Here is a 21,469-nt window from a genome sequence, read left to right as displayed (position 1 = left end):
GGCTACAGACACAACTGTCTTTAGGGAATCAAGAGGTGACTGTCCCACCGTGAAGCTGCATTTTCTCCCAACTCCGAACTCAACCACACAGCATTTGGCTTAAAATTTGCCAGCCCGAGGGACGGGAGAGATGCTTCAGAGGCTAAAGCACTTGTTAGGCAAATATGATGACATGAGTTCAGATTCCCTGGAACCCATGTAAAATGATAAGAGGGTGGAGTGGCCCACCTGCAATTCCAGCCTTGGAAGGTAGGGATTCTCAGAGCAAGCTGGCCAGGGAGACAAGCCATGCCAGTGAGCTCAGGGGGTTGCCTCAACGAATGAGGCAAAATAACAATCATGGATGATCCCTAACATCAAACTTGGGCCTCCACACACAATTGCATACCTGCACACACATTGCACACACACATACAAACACACATATGCATTCATGAACATACACACACACACACACACACACACAAAGACATCCACCAGCATGGAAGTTTTGTCAGAAATTTGCTGAGCCTACAAATCAGTTCCCATGCTGAGAGCTGAGTGCTTGACCTCTGGAAGACTCCACAAGAGGAATGCTCTAGGGACTGTCTTAGAGAAGGTTTCTATTGCTGTGGTCAAATAGCATGACCAAAGACAACGTGAGGAGAAGGGGTTTACTTTGGCTTACAGCTTGCCCATCATCAAGGGTGCGCAAGGCAGGAACTCACTCAAGGCAGGAAGTGATGCAGAGGTAGGTCATGGAGAAATGTCCCTTACTGTCTTGGTCCTCATGGTTTATGCAGCCCACATCCCTATACCGTCCAGGACCACCTGCCCAACGGTGGCACTGGGCTCACTCACATCAATCACTAATCAAGAAATTGCCTCACAGGCCTGCCCACTGGTCAATCTGGTGGAGGCATTTTCTCAGTTAAGGTTCCCTCGTTCCAAATGACTCTACCCTGTGTCAAGTTGACATAAGACTAAGCAGCACAGGGACTGGCCAGAAAGCAAGTCACATGTGGCTAGAAAAGAGGATCAAAAGAACTACGGTTAAAATGAGCTCCAGGAGTTTTGTATCCTCCAAATTCCCAGTCACACCCAGTCACCAAAGGCTGAAGAGAAGCCCCCCAGCACAGAAGAAGTTGAAGCTTCAAATGGTGAGAATTTAAAAAGTAATGGTGTGTGTGTGTGTGTGTGTGTGTGTGTGTGTGTGTGTGTGTGTATAGGTACACACGTTTCATAGCACTTGAAAAAGGGCAACTCTTGGGTTATCTTCCATAGTGTCTGTACTGTTAGCTCTGTAGTAGATTCTCTTTGCTTGCTTGTGTAATCTGTAAAACAAACTCAGGCAAGGCCGTACATGATCCTAACCAATTTTGCCAGGCGATGGCAGGTCTTTATGAAGGCATTTTGTGAGGCCTAAAATCACATTAAGTGCTACCAAGGATCTGTAGAAAACACCTACCACTTACTTCCTGGGGCTTCCTGGGGTTGGGAGAAAGAACTTCCTCCTCATTTCTTGCCTGGGGTGTTTATATCATATACAGTGTACTACTATTGCAATTGTATAAGCCTGTTCTTTAGAACATGGGATATGGCGATATTGGGGAAAAAAGAAAAGGTGATGACTTATTAAGCCAACACTACCCAGTGGAGAGCTAGCTGCTAAATCACCAAGACGGCCTCCAAAGTCAAAGTAGATGGCGTGAAGGTTGAAGAAGAGAAGAGTAGCTCTCTAGGTCATATCAGTGTTGAACTCATATGCACCTAAGAACATGGCTCCAAACACAGAAAGCAACCCTGACAGAGCCACAAGTATTGGTCACAAGTGTCATACACCTCCTCTGACAACAACAACAACAACAACAAAATAGAGTTCAAAAAAAGCTAGGTTTAACCCAAATAGTTCATGCTTACTTGTTGCTGTTTATTCAATGTCAAGACAGAGCTGTGTTGTAGAGTGTGATCTCATCCATGTATTTAACTTTTTGGTCGGAGGCTCATACGTTCTCTCATGCATCCTCTTTGGTTTCTGCAAACCATTTTTCTGGAAGACTACATGTGTAAGACAGAGCAGAGAAAGATCGTCTCCAGTTTTATCACCTTTATGGCGTTTAAAATTTATCATGCACATATATTAATTAATTTTAACCCCATTTTCAAAAAAAAGAGGGGAAGGAAAAAATAGTTTAAAATTTGATTAATTAACTTGCCTTACGAAACGGTATCCAGCTGGTTTCCCAATTACTGTGTCAACTCAGATTGGTGACAGAAATAATTACACAAAGTCAGTCTTCGGAGGAGAAGCAATGTCGTGTCTGAGTTTCAGTCTATTTATTATGAAACTGAAATATGTACCGAAACATGACAGACCTTCCAGGGGAAATGTTCTTGTGAACCTCTATCACCCCTGAAAGCAGCTGTGCCCACTAAACTCTGCCAACCTTCTCCAGGGGACACAGAGAGGATGGGCAAGATGGAGAGGGGTTAGGGCACTCCCACCAGACAGAGACCCATCTTGGACTACCACTAAAGTGCTTGAGTCATTCATATTTCAGATGTGTTTGTTTCAATACAGGGCAACCCCAAGGATGCATGATGAAAGAATGAAAAAAATGGAGTGAGTGAATGATTAAATACATGAATGAATGAATGAATACATGAATGGATGAGTGAATGAATGAATACATGAATGAATACATGATCAAATACATAAGTAATGATCAAATAAGTGAATGAATGAATAAGTGAATGAATGATTGAAAAGTGAATGATTGAATAAGTGAATGAATGAATAAGTGAATGAATGACTAAGTGAATGAATGAATGATTGAAAAGTGAATGAATGATTGAATAGGTGAATGAATGATTGAATAGGTGAATGAATGATTGAATAGGTGAATGAATGAATAAGTGAATGAATGATCGAATAAGTGAATGAATGATCAAATAAGTGAATGAATGAATAAGAGAATGTGTGAGTGAATGAATGAATGAATGAATGAACGAACAAATAAATGAATGAACGAATGAATGAGTGGATGAGTGGATGAGAGACTGAATGAGTACTGGCTCACATGAGGATCTTGACAAAGATTTGATGAGGCTGAGGCCGAGTCTCCCAGTAACAGTTACTGTGGACAGTTACTGGTGTCCATGTTTGCACACTATTCCCAGAAGGATTTCTGGAGAACGTTTTGGAACAGGAATGATAACTCTTCAAGAATTTTACCCAGCGTTCAATTTCCATCCTCCCTCCGCTCAATCCTCACACCTTGAGGCAGAACTTTGAGTTATGTGTAGGGGGCCTCCGTACATAGTCTCTCAAGGTCGCCGCACCATTCAGAAACGGTTCCCATGGTTGCCCTTGAGAGGGAAGCTGCAGAAGCCCAGAGAGTCCGCAGAGTGGCCCGGAGCCAAGTGGTGACGTTACTCGGCTGGGCCAGAGGCCAGAAGCAGGCATGGTGTCCCCTGGGATCCGCACGGGAATGTGACCCTCTCTCCTCTCCTTCCTCCCACAGTTGCAGTGGTGGGTAGACCTGATCGTGTCTGAACGAGCAGGTCTAAGGCGCCACTGAAGTACGGCGGTGGGGGTGGACTCTGGCAAATTTCAGGGAACACCTGAGATGCAGCAATGGGGCTGAGGGGAAAATGGAGCTCAGGGCCCGGAACAAACATCCGGCCAGTCACGGGGTGAGGAAAGCAGTCTCTCAAGTGATAACTCACTGTGAAATTAGCCATGGGTCTGCCTCAGGTCAAGGACAGACCTGGAAGCACCGACTTTCAATGGGACTCGCATCCTGGAGGCTGCCACTGCTTATTTGATAACGGGTCCAAATATAAATCTCTTGGCTCCTAGCTGAGGGGTAGTGCCTCGTGCCATAGCTAATCTTGGGGATATGGATTTGCACCCCCAAACAAGGGTTGACTCCCTGCATGGGTCACACACTCAGATGACAAGTCTTCCCTACGTAAGTGTCTGCACATGGCTCCTAATACGCCATGCCCTACTCCTTACTTACATTGTCCCCAGGGTCCTACCAGTACCTATGCCTCCTGGGTCGGGCCCATGCTCTCAAGTGTTGCGATTACTATTAACATTTTAAGAACAACAACAAAAGGGCATCGTTTAGGTCAAAGAGAATATTCCACATATAATATTAAGACATTGCTCTTTATCAACACATTTGGAAAACGGAGGGATTTTTTTTTTCATATTTTCTGGAAGGAGGGAGCCCATGGAGTCAGAAACACCTCACCTCATTGAGCTCCTGAGGTCCTGGACCTACACCGCAGCTTCGTTGTGAGAGCCACATGGTTCTCCGAGCATTGGCTGTGTGTCTCCTGGACAGAGTGAGACCCTGGTCCTTAACTGCCAAGATCCACGCAACTGGACAGCAGCTTGAAGCTCATGTGTCTTAATAGATATCTCCCGTTCCTCTTAAAAAAAGAGTCCAGGAAGAGCAATATCACACTAGGAATCTCCCAGATACCCACTTCTCCACAAAAGAGGGGGAAAAAAGATACAAATTACCCTCTAGTCCAGGGGATACACAAGCAAGTCAGGTGACCATATAAGCAAAACCCAGTCGACTCGTCCCTGTTCCCCAACCTTCAGAGAGACTTTGGACACAAGGACAGCAGGTGGAAGAGGCCCAGAAAGAACTTTGCTTCTCTGCTGACCCTTGAGGACCTTGAGAAGCATCCCCAGGACAGCGTCCTGTCACATGGTGGAGACTTACTGCCACTGGGGTCGTATGTACAGGGCCACCACTGTCCTGCTGGAGAGAAGGATCCTGGCAGCACAGGCCTACGTTAACTGGGTGTGGGATCCAGCCTGCTATACCTCAGCCATCTGGAAGTTTCTTCCACTGGTCTACTGAGTCTGTTCTTCCACTATCTCTATCTGAGCTACAAGAGGACAGAACCTTCTCCCAGCTTGCTACCTGCCTTCTTGGTTCCTTAGGAAAACAGTCATCTCACAGGAAGCAGCAAGGTACCAACTCTGGCAGGCTCACTAAGCCCAAGGCTCAAAGCCTAAGGATGCAAATGTGTGTTAAGGGTGTCAAGTGAGACTCTGCAAGAAGGCCATAGCTAGGAGGGCGAGGTTGCGAACATCCCAGGCCAGCAAGGACAATGAACTTGACTCTGTAGGAAGGCCAGGGTCAAGAAGTAGAGTCACAAACATTGTTCTAGCCTGTTTCCTGCTACTCTTTCCTGACAGGTCCTCCTTGATGCAAGGAGGGAATGCAGCAGGGAGGAACCAGATCTTCAAAAGGAATTTGCTGGGGTAGAGACGGCCTTCCTGTATTTTATCAAGACACATGCAAGTCCACCCAGAAACTAGAATGAACCTAAGCCAGTAAAAGTGTTCATCATTGGATGTCACATGATGAGCGGGCCTAGAATTCCCTAGTTCAGCCTCTATGGCACTCCATGATGTCTTACCCTGAGGAAGGTGACCAAACATGACAGGAACAGAAGGATTGCCTCATGGTGCCTTCACCTTAATCCCAACAAACCCTACTTGCCAGTCAATGGCTCATGAAAGCCAGGAGCCTAGACTAGGAAGCTTCTGCCTCATTTTACAACGTGCTGAACAAGCCCAAAGGCTCCAATGGTCACCAGGGATCCTAGGTGCTAATTTGCTTCTTGTCCCTCATCTCAGGTCTGGAGCTTAGCTTGACCCTAGGTGAGGTGTGATGGTCTCCTGTTAGCTTAGCTAGGTATGGAATCACCTAGGAGATTGGTAAGGCACATTTCTCGGAGTGTCTATAAGAATTCTAGAAGGGATTAGCTGAAATCCACCCTGGATATCCTATCTTCATAGGCTAGGGGGATGCATGGGATAAAAGAGAAAGAGGAAAGAAAATCTCATTAAACAGACATTCTTTCTACTTCAACACCATGATGTTAGCCGTTCTGTCATACCTTCCCCCTTTATAATGGGGTGTGCCCTCTGAAACCACAAGCCAAAATAAATCCTTCCTTCCGTTTTTCCGTTAGCTATCTTTCCCCCATGAGGATAACAACACTAGCGCACACGTCAAGGGCAATCATGTCTTTCTCAGACAGGAGCAGGCCAGGGTGGGGCCAAGTAGACCAGGGAAAGATCTGCTGTCAACGGGGAAGACAAACAAGGGGCAAGCGAGTCACCGTGACTAGGGAGAGCTTAGAGAATCCAGCCAAGTTCTGCTCCTACAAATGAAGGCTGAGAAGAAGCGTCATTAGCTAATGGAACCAGGACAGGGCCCGTAATGCGGTGTGCAGGGCTGGGAGCCACGGCGCTTCCGTGTTTAAAATACAAATCAGCTTTAAACGCCGCTTTGCAGGGGAACCAGGCAGAGGACACTGAGCTGTACACAGGGCCCAGAGAAGCCACTAGGACCAGCAGCTCAGGCAGACATTATGGGCCAAAGCAGATGCAGCAGCAGGATAGCCATGTCAGCAGTTCTTGACATAGGGATAAATTGTCTCGGCATGTGACTATTCTTTCTTCTTTAATAAATGATATATATATATATATACATATATATATATATATCAAAAGTCATTCCAAAACAAAATTATTTATGATTTGTAATCAACAAATGCCTGACCTGTTTTTGTTTTCGAGACAGGGTCTCACTATGTAGCCCTGGCTTGGCCTAGATCTTTCTCTGTAGACCAGGCTGGCTTTGAACTCAAGAGACCTGCCTTTGGAATGCTGGAATTAAAGGCATGTGCCGCCACACACATGTTTAACTTGCCTATCTATTTTTTTTTCTTTTTCTTTTTTCTTTTTTTCGGAGCTGGGGACCGAACCCAGGGCCTTGCGCTTGCTAGGCAAGCACTCTACCACTGAGCTAAATCCCCAACCCCCTGCCTATCTATTGAATATACCTACATACCCAGGGTTGAGGTGTCTGGGTAGGAACTTACGGGGTCCTGCTATGTCTTTCTTGAGAATAGTTATTAATAGTGTGTGTGTGTGTGTGTGTGTGTGTGTGTGTGTGTGTGTGAGAGAGAGAGAGAGAGAGAGAGAGAGAGAGAGAGAGAGAGAGACTTGCTCCAGATGTGCCTAACGCCATTTTCACACAGGAGGAGAGAGAGCTCCTCCTGTCCCAATAGAAAGCCCATGAAAGACAAGCAAAGCGTAATACGGAAGCTATCTGGTTCACTCTTTGAGCCAGCTGGGAGGCCATCTTGTGCTGTTTCCTGCTGCTGCCTCATTAAGTCCTTGAAAGGCTTTTTGGGAATGATCTGCTTGCTTACTTTTGATCCATATCATTAACTCGGGGAAGACAGAGGAAGTAACGGCAGTGGTGGCGGCGGTGGCAGCTGCAGTGAGGAGAGGGCAACTGGCGATTCAGAGAACAGCCCGGGGAGGAATAACAGGGGGCAGCCATGATGAAGATGGACGGCTGTGAGGAGCTGAAAGCATGGGACTTTGGACCTTCTTAGTTTCTGGGAAAGTTCTCAGGAGTGGTCAAGGATTTCAGATCCTCCGGTCCTGGGTCCCGGAACAGAGGGATCCGACGCGGAACACTAGCAACGGATGCTTGGCGCTTCTCGATGCTGCTTTTCAGAGCTGCCCGTGCTGCTGACGGCAACGCCTGCCAAGGCCAGCGGGATACTTCTCCAAATCCTACAGTCATAAGCCCCCTCTCCTATCCCGGTAGAGCAGAAGAATAAGTCGGGGCAGCTGATTCGTAACACATGGCTACAAAGAGAGGCGGGCAGGAGGCAAGCCTGCCAAACAGCCTAGGATGGGACGGGTGGGACCAGAACCTCAACAGGGCAAAGCACCCAGGCAGACTGAGTGCAGTTTCATTAAACCCTAACTGCAGACTCTCTGGCGCCTCCTCTCTAAAACGGACGCAGACCGTGGTGACTTAAAAGCTTAACCCTGAGCCTTGAGAACTTGATCCTGGTGTAGGGTATGTGGCATGGGAGTGGGCTAGAAAGGGCCAGCACCTGAGCTCTTAGGAGACGTCCTCAGGCTTGTGCGTTTCAAGATGAATCAATTCTCTCTACCGATAAATCCTGCGTAGAGTCCTATGAACCAAATGTCCACTTACCATCTCTTGAAACTCCTCAGGCTCATCTTGGCCCCCCAGGCAGGCTCTCTGGCGTCATGGTGAACCTGTACGTTCCAAGAAAATCCTGTGTTAAGGACAATCCCCAGCAAGGTTGCTTTCCTATCTATCTGCAAGGTGCCCACAGGAGAAAGGGTTCCGTGGCACCTCATGGGGCCTGCCACAGACAGGTGCTTCTTCCTGGAGTAATTCCCACCTTGAGAACGTTATTTCCACCTGCTCTTTGATTCTCTGAGGGCAGATGGTTTATGCCCAGCTGGCCATTCACTTAGACAGTCACTGACCTACATAAACTCCAGGGGTGTTGACTGTATTATAATTTTCTGAGTCTCATGTTACCCTGAAACTAGTTTCAAGCATGTTGCTATAGAGCTGAGGAAAACTTTGAGCTTCTGATCCTCCTGCCTCTACTTCCCAAGTGCTAGGAATCCAGGCATACACCATCATGCCTGGTGTCTAACTTACGGTTTCTATTGCTGCAATGAAACACCATGACCAAAAAGCAAGTTGGAGAGAAAAGGGTTTACTTGGCTTAGACTTACCACACTGTAGTCCGTCCCTGAAGGACGCCAGGAAAGGCGTTCAAACAGGGCAGGAACCTGGAGGCAGGAGCTGGTGCAGAAGCCATGGAGGGGTGCTGCTTACTGGCTTGCTCCTCATGGCTTGCTCAGCCTGCTCTCTTGTAGAACTTAGAACCACTAGCCCAGGGGTAGCACCGCCCACAATGGGCTGGGCCCTCCCACATCAATCACTAATTAAGAAAATGCCTTACAGACTTGTGTACGGCCTTATCTCATAGAGGCATTTTTTTTCCTAGCAAGGCTCCCTTCTCTCTGATATCAATTGTGTCAAATTGACATAAAACTAGGTCACCTGATTTATGAAGTGCTGAGGACCTAACCTAGGGCCTTCTGCATGTTAAGCAAGCACTTTACCAACCGAGGTGCATCTCCAGCCCCTGAAGCATAAGTGTAAGGAGATGTACTGTACTTACTTGCATGCACATGTGTCTGTACATGTGTGTATTTGTGTGGGCACATGTTCCACTGAACATGCGTGGAGGCCACAAGCCAACCTGTAGGAGTTCTCTCTTTCCACCTGTGGGTCTCATTGAATTCGGGTTGTCAGACTTGGCAACGAGGATATTTACGTACTGAGAGAATATTTACAGACTGAGCCATCTCACCAACACCAAAGCATAATCTTGAAAGAGGTAGGGAGGAAAAAAATCACAATTAGAAGAGGCCCTGTGGGGCTGGAGAGATGGCTCAGTGGTTAGAGCACTGACTGCTCTTCCAGAGGTCCCGAGTTCAATTCCCAGCAACCACCTGGTGGCTCACAACCATCTGTAAAGAGATCCGATGCCCTCTTCTGGTGTGTCTGAAGACAGCTACAGTGTACTTATATAGAATAAATAAATAAATCTTAAAAAAAAAAAATGCCCTGTGACCCATGTCCTGTGACAGATGCTCTGGCTTTGAGCTAGGCATCTTTCTGGTCCTTGCAGTAGGGGCAGCCAGCTTGGCATGGAACCTCACCTCCTGTTAGACTCTTGTGAGGGAAACAGCAAGAAGGGTCTATGGCCAGGCTTGAGGTGGGGACCCTGGGTGTTGGACATAGAGCCCGTCCCCAGGCTGAATGTCCCTCAAGGCGGTTCCTTTCACCCTTCCTGGGCGGGACTGGGTTGTCCTCTTCATTGGTTTTGACTATGGGCAACACCTTCAGTGGCTGGGTAAGTACCTCGGAGTCCATTTGCCTCCACTCACCTCTGCTATCCCCTACCCAACGGGAGTCAGCAAAGGCTGCCCCTGCACTGGGGACCCCTACCATGTGGCTGTCCCACAACCCTGACGGAGATCAGAGTCCCATCCTCCTCCTCAGGCGCCAGCATGTGAGACAGACACCAGGTGTTCTGTGGTTATTCCCCTGCCTCAGAAAAAAGAATGGAGTCAGGGGATGGACACATGGACACGGACACACACACACACACACACACACTCAGGAAAATTCTCGGGCTGGGGATTTAGCTCAGTGGTAGAGCGCTTGCCTAGGAAGCGCAAGGCCCTGGGTTCGGTCCCCAGCTCCGAAAAAAAAGAACCAAAAAAAAAAAAAAAAAAAAAAAAAAAAGGAAAATTCTCAAGAAAGTCACAACAGTACCCTGTGATAAGTTCCCACCAAGATAAATTTAATACCAAGAAACATACACACAGGCCTCACTCACAGATTCAATCTAGAAACGAGGAGGCTAGAGAGAGATCACAGAGCCTGCCCATGGCTTCCAGCAGACTAGAGTGATTCTCAGAGACCTATCACCCTATCACCTACAGCAGCCAGGGAACCCATCTCCACCAAGGGACGGGTCAGCATGAAGGCAACAGCTTGTGGGGAGGGGAAGGGCAGCAGGGAACGCCTGCTTACAGACAGCCCTGGGCAGGCACTGGGGGCGGGGCGATGGGTCAGGGGAGGCTGTGGATTAGACAGGAGCCTGAGACATATCCTGGAAAAACCCTGGAACTCTTAGCTCATTGCTCCCCCTGTAAAGACATCATACAGGACAGGCTCCCTTCCCCCACCCCATCCCCAGCCATGTGGGTAAAGCCCCAGACTCCTGATTCCGGGCAGAAGTAGCTGAAGGATGAGGAGATTCAGTCAGCCAGTGTAGTGAACTGGGCAGGGCCAGGCCACCAGACATGGGATTCAGCAACTGCTGGAGTTGGCCCAACTAGGAAAGAGTAGGGTAGGGGACACAGAGACTGAGGTGAAGCTTTGCACAGCCACAGCCCTGGTAGTACAGAGATTCACTAAAAAGAGCTCAGAGGCAAGAAATAGACCAATGGGAGAGCTGAGGCTCTGCCCAGTGAAAACCTAGCAGGAAGTCACAAAAAGAAAGAGTTGGTCAGAAGGTGGGTGTCCAGGGCGGGATCCAGAAACCTGAGTGCAGGTTGCTCCTAAGTCTGGTCCTCTCAGAGCAAAATGCCGAGATACGATCACCAGATGACCTGTGAACTGGAGAATGAGTGCACACAAAAGAAAGGCAGAGGTGGCAGGATGATTAGAGGAGGCGCAAATCAGCATAGCCCATTTTTGAACAAATTCAAAACAATTTAAATTAAATTAGAAAAGACATTGCGGACTATGTGGCAGGTTCTTCCCCTGGACCAAAGTGGAATCCACTGAGGCAGAATGAGACGTTTATGATGATGCTGTAAAAAGTCAAAGGGAGAAACAGATGCATGCTGGGAATATAGATTTTGAAACTATGTGTCCTATGGTGGTGGGGACGGGGGTGGGGGGCAGAAGGAGTAAAACATTAGTTACTGAAATAGCCGAGCATAGCCCTGCCCATTCTCCTCTTACCACAGTGCATCTGCTGAGGAGGGAGGGCAGCAGGGGGAGGGGGAAGAAAGAGGAACGAGGTGAGAGCCCAGTAAGTTGGTTGAGTGCAGAGATTCAGAGCTACCATCTTGCCCTCCCCACTGAGGACATCAGTAACAGCTCAGCTTCCTCCTCAGGCTGGCCTCCATGTCTGCAGGATGGAGACAGAGATACAGTTCCAATTCTCAATGCTTCCGGGAAGATAATAGGCTACTGCCATACAAGGGTCACACAGGGCTGAGCGAAGAGCGGAGCCAGGTGACCTGGCCCTATATCATTACACAATTATGATGTCATGGGGATATTAAGAAAACTCCAAGGGGCTGGAGAGATGGCTCAGGCAGTTAAAAAAAAAACAAAAAACAAAAACAAACAAACAAAAAAAACCCAAAAAAACAGCTGCTCTTCTAAAGGACCCGGGTTCAATTCCCAGTACCCACATGGCAGCTCACAACTGTCTGTAATTCCAAGGGATCTGACACCATCACACAGACAAACATTCAAGGAGAATACCAATGTACATAAAATACAAATAAATCATTTTTAAAATAAAAATTAAAGAAGGGAAGGAAGGAAGATAACTCCAGCAGTCAAGGGCTCTCCTGTTCGAGAAGAGCCATCGATTCAGTTCAGAAGCACACTCCAATCTCCAGGATGCCCAGGGCAAACCACCTTAGATGGGCATTTCTTTTATTTTCTTCTTTTCTTTCTTTTTGAAACCAACTCATTCAATTGTCCCTTTCAAGGTAAACAATCAGGGCTGGAGAGATGGCTCAGCGGTTAAGAGCAATGACTGCTCTTCCAGAGGTCCTGAGATCAATTCTCAACAACCACATGGTGGCTCACAGACAGCTTTTCCTTAAAAAAAAAAAAAAGCGTAGACTCCAAGCCGGTCTGAAATACCGTGGTCTGAACTTCCACCCTTGAGTTTAGACTGGAGATGATGGGCAGTGTTCCATAGATCTCATAGTATCAATATAAGTATCGATAGGTATCAATTTGTGTCGATAGTTTCACAGGGATAAGTATCAATATAGTATCTTATGGTATCAATTAATGTTGACTGTATCTTAGGAATAAGTACCAATGTAGTATCTTATAGTATCAAAGTAGCTGTAGCATTTTCAGACTTTACACCCATACCCCAGGACCATCCAAGAAAGAGGAAGAACTTTCTTCCGCCCTGGACCTCCAAACACATACCACAAAGCAGCCTTGATGGTGGGAGTGGCTTGCCTACTCCAGAATAGGACCTGGGTGGAGGTGGAGGCGGGGCCATGTGGTTTCACATCACCAGAGCAGACTCTTCCATTGTGGAGAGTGAATCTGACTTGGGGAAGATGGACAGCCAGGCAAAGTGTGTGTGTGTGTGTGTGTGTGTGTGTGTGTGTGTGTGTGTGTGTGCGCGCGCGCGCGCGCGTGCGTGCGCGTGTGCAAGTATGTTGGATACAAACCAGGGTAGGTGATTGGTCTGTCAAGCCCAACTGCATACAGTCCCCAAATAAGAAAGCAGTCACTGTGGGTTCCCAGCCACTGAGCAACCAGGTACAATGCTACCCCGGATTACTCACCTCAGCTTCCGCCTTCCCCCCATGATCCAGAACTGCTGCCAAACCCTCACCCTTGCCAGGGCGCCTGCCCCCCTTACAATCCCCTCTGCCCCCTGGCACTCTGTTCTGCGCGTGCCAAATGGCTGACTTTGACCTTTGACCCAGCCGCACAGCTTGCTCTGGGGAAGTTTGACCTGTTCTCCCCGGAAGCGAAACAACAGGGCCTCGAAAGACGCCCCTTGCCGTGGGAGGAATGGGATGGCCGGCTGTTTACAACCTTATAAAAATACCCAAAGAAGACCCAGAGGGCTCAAGCATGGTAGCCGAGAAGAGATTTCGTTACTGACTACCGGGTACCGGACCCAGAGAGAATGCATTACTTCCTCAAGGTCACAGACAGGAGCCTGCTCTTACCCCAAGCAAACTGCATTAACGCAGACCTCTGAGCAATTCTAAGATGCCAGGCTCACCTCCACTCCTCTCCAATTGAGATGGGAGGAGAGAGAGTGCAGTCTGAGCGGGCTTAGACTGGAGTCTGAAGGCTCCCCTGGCAAGACCGGGCTGCACGGCAATCTGATTAGTGCACAACTCGGAGCTATGATCCGATTAGGCCCTCAGCCCCATCCTGGTTTCCCTGGATGGAGGTGGCTGGAGACGGGCAGATGGCGGATGGAAAAGGGGTCTGGTTTGATGCTGGAGATTAAAATGCTTCCCTGGGGAGCCGCCAGCATTCTCCTGGCCTTGGCAGCGGAGTTAGCCCAGCAACTGGAGAGAGGTCCATTTGAAAAATTAAAGATGTGAGGGAGGTAGAAATATCTCTGGAAATTTCCATCAGCGTGTTAGCGGTGGGGACCCGGCCTGGTCACACACACCCCTTCCCGCCCCAGGTTTTGTTACAGGCTACAGTGCTCCTGCCAAGCCATCTATTAGGCGCCTGCTCTGGGTCTGCCGAGGGAGTGAGCAACGCCGAGTTTGTTTTTAAATCTAAGACACATTCAGAGACCGACATCATCGGCAGATGCACACAACTTCCGGCCTCTTTTCCGCCCTCCCTAGACTGTGAGCAGTGTAAGGAAAGTGGACCGACACTGGCCATTCCAGTGCTGGGACGTCTGCTCGGTGGACCAGGGTGGGTTTCCGGATTTGTAGACTTGGGGGAGCTGGCATTAGTTAGCATTTTAAAATCCAGAAAGAGGGGCCGGAGGGGTGGCTCGGCAATTAAGAGCATTTACTCCTTGCTCTTCCAGAGGACCTGGTTCAAGTCCGAGGACCCACAGGCTGGCTCCCAACTGCTTATAGCTCCAGTTACAGAAACTCTAGCCTCCAGGGACGCCAAGAATACACATAGTACACAGACATACAAGCAGATATAATACATACATACATGCATATATGATAAAATGATAAAAAAATAAATAAAATGCAGAAGCAACTGTGAACACATTGTTAGGTACAGAGAACAGACAAGTCCAGCAGCCCTTGTGACATCACTACCTCATGATCTGCCTCCAAACTCAGATGTCCAGTGTCTTTCATTCCCTCAGATTCACTGTGACGGCACTTTTAAAAATACAGTCTCGGGCTGGAGAGATGGCTTAGCGGTTAAGAGCACCCAACTACTCTTCCAGAGGTCCTGAGTTCAATTCCCAGCAACCACATGGTGGCTCACAACCATCTGTAAAGAGATCCGATGCCCTCTTCTGGTGTATCTGAAGACAGCTACAGTGTACATACTCTACTCAGAATCTCGTTGGAATCATTTTTCTGCTCCTTCCTGGCAGCTGTCACCCCACTCTAGTCATCAGAGATGAACTTCCCATAGATTATGGAGGTCAAAGGGCAGTGGGGCTGTTTGGCCCCATTACTCTGTGTGATTCCTCTAAACACTGCCCGCATTATGTGGGTCAGCACATCACCCCTGTTCATGGTTGCATAGTGTTTCAGTGTCTGGGTGAGCCCAGCCTACTCATTCATTTACTCGGGGATAGTTGGAGGCAGGTGGGGGGCGGTCTAGACTTTAACATCATAAAGCTGGTCAAAACTTACTCTTGCTTCTGTCAAGAAAACAGGAAAGATAAGGTTGTTCACAGAAGAAGCTCATCTTTATTTTCTGTATATGGGTGTTTTTGGCTGCACGTATGTCTGCACACCACATGTGTGATGAGACAGAAGAGGCCAGAAAAGGGAATCAGACGCCCTGGAGTTGGAGTTACGGTGGTTGTAATCAGCCATGTGGGTACTGGGATTTCAACCCCAGTCGTTGTCTACAGTAGCCAGTGCTCTTAACCACTGAACCATCTCTCCGGCTCCTCCCCCACCCCCAGTCGTTTTGTTTTTAAAGGTTTATTTTATGTGAGTACAATGTAGCTGTCTTCAGACACACCAGAAGAGGGCATCAGATCTCATTACGGACAGTTGTGAGCCACCATGTGTTTACTGGGATTTGAACTCAGGACCCCTGGAAGAGCAGTCAGTGCTCTTAACCACTGAGCCATCTCTCCAGCCCCAACCTTTAACTTTTAAAGGAACTGAACCTTTTATTTTCCCACTACAAGGCAAGCGGTCAGTTGCTCCTTTTCCTTGCTCCAGACAGCATGTACTGTTTATGTTTTTGTCCTTGACTACATATTTACTTGTTTATTTATTTATTTACTTATTTTTTTATTTTATTTTATTTTAGCAAAGCTGAGCTTGAACCCAGGCTTTCTGCATGCCGGGCAGGTTGTGCCAGCACAGTACATCCCCAGTCCTGTCGGTGTTTTTTTGTTTTTTTTTTTTATGTTGTTTTGTTTTGTTTTGTTTTTGACCACTGCCGTGGCTGGGTTGGGCTACCATCAGCATTTGAATTTGGTTTTTTTTTCCCCCCCTAATGAATATCGACAACTTTTCATAGGCTTCTTTGCCCCCAGCTGAATCTTTTCTCATGTTTTCCTAATATGATTTTCTTCTTTGAAAATAATCCTTATCTCCCTAACGGCTTTAGATGTGCGGGGAAAGGATGAAGCTGTCCCAGAGTTCCCACACCAGTGCCACCCTAAGGACTTCCCACCATAAGCCACACTGTCCTCGTGGCCAACTATGACTAAACTTCTGCTTCCAAAAACTGTTCTTCCGGTTTCCTCAGTTTCCCTCTAACTTCTTCTGCTCCAAGATCCCACTCGGGGGACAAATGGCAGGCAATCCACATGTGCTTAGGCCCTTCCTGGAGGTGATGGCCTCTCACACTCTCCTTGTTTTTGATGACCTTGATCACCCTGTTCCGGAATGTTCCGCACTGACACTTGTTTTCTTCTGAGTCGTCTGCAGTCTCGGTTGTTGGAGGTAAAAAAGACCACACACACATGAGCACATTTTTCATTGCACGTAAGGAAGCGCATAATCAGCCCAACTCAGCACTGGGCTGTAGACCTGATCCTGCTGAAGGTATTCCCAGGTGCCTCAGCCTCTCTCCTCATCCCTTCCTTAGCCTCTTCTTTGGAAGGAAAGTGTCTCAGCATAAGCACACCCAGAATGGGGCTTGGCACTCACCCCTAGAGAACACAGGACACAGCCTCGTGGACCCTGTCTGTTTTCTAGATTACAGTTTAACTCACCTATCACCTCGGCACGGACTCTACGCTTGGATGGGTTATATAATCTGGAAACAGTTTGTATAGTTCATCATCACCCCAGCGGTGGCCGCTGGTGTCTCCTTAGCAACTTCCATGCCTCCATATTGCCCATCAGAGTGATGCTGCCCATCTGTTTCAGGGCACCATACCCCTCTAGCACAGACACTCCAGGATCACCACCTGTATTACTTGCTAGGGTTTGAGGATCAGTCATCTCTGTGGAACCCTGGCTCCTGTCACAGAAAGTGATATTAGAAACCAAGATCTGGATTCTCCTGATGCCTCTCCCCCCAACCTTCATCAGACCTGAGGCTCCTGAACCATACAGACGGGAGCGCGTCGTCCTCTGGGAGGCTCTACCCAGTGGCTGGCTTGGACAGATGCCAGGACATGCACAGCCAAACAATGGATGGAACTCGGGGGCCCATTTTATGATTTCTTAATTGCATTTTTTTTTTTTTTGGTTCTTTTTTTGGAGCTGGGGACCGAACCCAGGGCCTTGCGCTTCCTAGGCAAGCGCTCTACCACTGAGCTAAATCCCCAACCCCTCTTAATTGCATTTTTAATTTACATTTTAAATGTTATCCCATGTCCCCATCTTCCCTCCAGAAACCCACTACTCCCCGACACACACCCTGCTTTTATAAGGGTACTCCCCCACCCACCCACTCCTTCCCACCTCCCTGCGCTGACATTCTCCTACACTGGGGCCTTGACAGGACCAAGGGCTCTCTTCCCACTGATGTCTGACAAGGCCATTCTCGGCTACATATGCTGATGGAGCCACGGGTCAATCCCAGTGTAACCTCGGGATGGTTGTTTAGTCCCTGGAACTCTGGGGTATCTGGTTGGTTGATATTGTGTTCTTCTTATGGGGTTGTAAACCCCTTCAGCTACTTCAGTCCTTTCTCTGACTTCTCCATTAGGGATTCTGTTCTCAGTTCAATGTAGGCTGTGAGCATTCGCCTCTATATTTGTAAGGCTCTGGCAGAGCCTCTCAGGAGACAGCTACATCAAGCTCCTGTCAGCATACACTTCTTGGCATCAGCAATATTGTCTGGGTTTGGTGTCTGTATATGGGATGGATCCCCAGGTGGGGGAGTCTCTGGATGGCCTTTCAGTCTCTGTTTCACACTTTGTCCCCGTATTTCCTTCTGTGAGTATTTTTGTTTTCCCTTCTAAGAAGGACTGAAGCATCCACACTTTAGTCTTCCTTCTTCTTGAGCTTCATGTGGTTTGTGAATTGTATCTTGGGTAATTTGAGCTTTTGGGCTAATACCCACTTCTCAGTGAGTGCATGCCATGTGTGTTTTTCTGTGATTGGGTTACCTCACTCAGGATGATATTTTCTAGTACCATCCATTTGCCTAAGATTTTCATGAAGTCATCATTTTTAATAGCTAAGTAGTATTCCACTGTGTAAATGTACCACATTTTCTGTATCCATTCCTCTGTTGAGGGACATCTGGGTTCTTTCCAGCTTCTGGCTATTATAAATAAGGCTGCTATGAACATAGTGGAGCATGTGTCCTTGTTATATGCTGGAGCATCTTTTGGGTATATGCCCAAGAGAGGTATAGCTGGGTCCTCAGATAGTTCTATGTCCAATTTTCTAAGGCAAAGGACACTGTCAATAGGGCAAAACAGCAACCAACAGATTGGGAAAAGATCTTTGCCAATCCTACATCCAATAGAGGGCTAATATCCAAAATATACAAGGAACTCAAGAAGTTGGACTCCAGAGAATCAAATAACTCTTTTTAAAAAAAAATGGGTACAGAACTAAACAGAATTCTCAGCTGAGGAATATCAAATGGCAGAGAAGCACCAAAAGAAACGTTCAACGTCCTTAGTCATCAGGGAAACGCAAATCAAAACAACTGTGAGATTCCACCTCACGCAAGTCAGAATGGCTAGGATCAAAAGCTCAGGTGACAGCAGATGCTGGCGAGGATGTGGAGAAAGAGGAACACTCCTCCATTGTTGGTGGGATTGCGAGCTGGTATGACCACTCTGGAAATCAGTCTGGCGGTTCCTCAGAAAACTGGAGCTTGGGGACTCTCATGAAAGAGTAGGAGGGGGGTTGGGGATTTAGCTCAGTGGTAGAGCGCTTGCCTAGGAAGCGCAAGGCCCTGGGTTCGGTCCCCAGCTCCGAAAAAAAAGAAAGAGTAGGAGGAGGGATGTGCCCTGAAGAGAATGGAAGCTCCACAGGAAGATGCCTGGACCCTCAGTGCTCAGGGTCCATCAACTGGGGATACATGCAAGGGCTGGACCTAGGCCTCCCTGAACAGATGTAGCAGATGTGCAGCTTGGTCTTCATGTGGGGCCCGAGCAGCTGGCGTGGGGACTGTCCCAAAAGCTGTTGCCTATATATGGAGTGTGTTCTTCTAGCTGGGCTGCTTTGTCTGGCCTCACTGGGTGGGGGGGAGGCATGGCCTCGAGGAAACTTGAGGTGTCAGGGTGGAGGGAAGCCTGGGGGGGTTCTCACCTGCTTTGAGGTGAGGAGGAGGGAAGGATTGTGGGAGGGGGTGGCAGGGAGAGCAAATAGATAAAACATTAAATTAAATTAAAAGTAATAATAAAAAGAGAGAACAGAGAGAGAGAGAAGAAGGGAGAGGAGGAGGGGGAGGAGGACCAGGAGGAGGGAAGAATTGTGGGAGGAGGTGGCAGGGAGAGCAAATAGATAAAACATTAAATTAAATTAAAAGTAATAATAAAAAGAGAGAAGAGAGAGAGAAGAAGAAGAGGAGGAGGAGGAGGAGGACCAGGAGGACCAGGAGGAGGAGAACCAGGAGGAGGAGGAAGGGAGGGAGGGAGAGAGGGAGAAACCAAGATCTGGGGAGCTAAAGACATAGCTCACTTGGTAGATGCTTAGCTCCGATCCATCCCCAGCACCTTGTAAACTTGGGGTTGGTGGGGTACACGCATAATTCCAGCACCAAGAGGTAAGGGCAGGAAGAAAGGTAAGGGCAAGAGAGAGAAGAGGAAGCTGTGAAGGAGACACCAGAGGCCAACACCAGGGTAATATGAGCAACACAGACTATGTGCCAGCCTATGCAACCTGTGTCCAAATTCAAGGCCATCCTTGTACGCCTAGGAATTGTACTGACAGTATGAGTGCGAGAGCACAAGAGACTCTGTCTCAAAGGGGGTGGCGGATTAGCTACGTCTTACGTTCTGAGTAGCTCACTGCACTAGCGTTCCTGGACCCCTCAGTGGACCAAAGGTGTCTGCGTGCACACTCACGTGTGAATACTTCAACATGTACTTAGGGTATATTTATGAAGCACCATTCCATGCTGATGTCCCCAGCTTCAGTCTGCGGAAGGGACCTCAGGGACCCTCTGGCTTTTTTGGCCCATGTCCTCTTTCACTACCCCTGTGAGATGCCACCAGCTGTTTACCCAGTGGTTCAAACTATGCACAGCATCCTGGGAATTGCCGGGCACACCCCTGGGGGATGACTTTACCATCGAGAACCCAGGACCCTTCTCCTGATCTGGCCTGAGTTAGTCATCCCTGTGAGGTTGACCCCTGACCCTCCCACCTCAGCATGATCTGTGAATGGGAAACACAGGCGAAGGAGACAAAACAACTGTTCTGCCCTGGCTTCCTCCTTTCTGAGGATGCTGATTGACGCTGAAGAGGGGAAGGACCTCGTGTATCCATGCAAGGATTTTTTTTCAAGGTCGTAGCAACACTGAGCCAAGAGCAAGTTCTTCTCCTAACTGGGGAAAACCCACTGGGTACTCGGCTCTATAAATGACAATTTCCTCTCTACCTTCATCGGGGCTCGGAGGACTGTCCTCTGTAAATATAACTTTAATTTTTTTCAAATCCTATTTTTTAATGATGATTCTTAAAAGCTTTAACCTTCCCTGTAACCCACCACCCACCAGAGGTAGCAGAAAAGAAAGGATATGGGGGGAGAGGGGAGTGGACCTGTTTAGAAAGTTTCTTTGGAGCAACTCCTATCTGTGTTGTCGGGAAATCAACAGTTCGGTTCCCAGGTTAGCGGGCAGAGGCAGCTCGATCCCCTTGCAAACACCTCACGGATACACCAGCAGTCCAGTTCAGTAGAGTCGGGTTAGCAACAGCGGTGACACGACCTACCAGAGACAGCCAGGCCTCAGGCTCAGCTTGAGTCAGCAGGAGGGACCAACAGGAACAGCAGTTCTCGGCTGTGCTGGGCTCAGAGAAGCGAAGATCAGCTAAGACTCAAGACTCACAAGCGTTGCACGGCTAGCTGTACCAACAAGCCAAGCTCAGCCTCAATCACTCTGTCCAGTCCTATTTGTACCCTCCAAACATCATGTGTCCTCCATGAGCCTTGCCCCAGCACATGCATCCCATCGGCCCAAGTGCTTGGAGCGGCAGCAAACCATAGCACACCACCAGAAGTTTCTTTGGTGCGTTTTTCCCTATGGCATCCTGACAATTGCAGTTCAACCATGCAATGTAAGGTGAACCAATACATGTGCGTCGTTAGCAAAGAATCCTTCATCACGTGTCCTTTCACATGCCTGTTTTAGCAAAACATCCTCTCCTGTGTCTGCTTCAGGGAAACATTCCTTCCCGAGTCTGCCTGAGCCTTTCACACGTGTTTCTGCTTTGACAAAACGTTCCTTAGGTGTTTGCCCCAGCAAAACGCCATCCAACCGGCTTCCCAAAGAACTCTGCTTTTCCAAAGTTTCTACTTCAGTCCTCTCTTCCTCTCTGTGGTTTCTTTGGCCTTGGGTTCTTCTCTGACATTCGCCTAGATTCTCGGGTGTGGAGCAGCATTCAGAACTGGGCAGGCCTCTTTTTAACTCTGACCTCTAACCTATGACCTCAGCCATCTTTACCTCTCCGACTTCCGGCTCTATGTCCCCAG

General features: G+C 48.1%; 1 protein-coding gene across 1 annotated transcript in view; it reads right to left on the bottom strand.

The window, feature by feature from the left end:
* Positions 1–8,102, bottom strand: part of Pcbp3 (poly(rC) binding protein 3) — a 242,143-nt gene extending 234,041 nt beyond the window's left edge. The window contains exon 1 of the mRNA XM_063279058.1: positions 8,043–8,102. The gene's annotated coding sequence lies outside the window, so the exon portion shown is untranslated. The remainder of the gene's footprint in view (positions 1–8,042) is intronic.
* Positions 8,103–21,469: the final 13,367 nt, after the last annotated feature.

Source organism: Rattus norvegicus, chromosome 20 (assembly GCF_036323735.1).
Source record: "Rattus norvegicus strain BN/NHsdMcwi chromosome 20, GRCr8, whole genome shotgun sequence".
NCBI lineage: Eukaryota > Metazoa > Chordata > Mammalia > Rodentia > Muridae > Rattus > Rattus norvegicus.
This window is presented reverse-complemented; position numbering and strand designations above follow the sequence as displayed.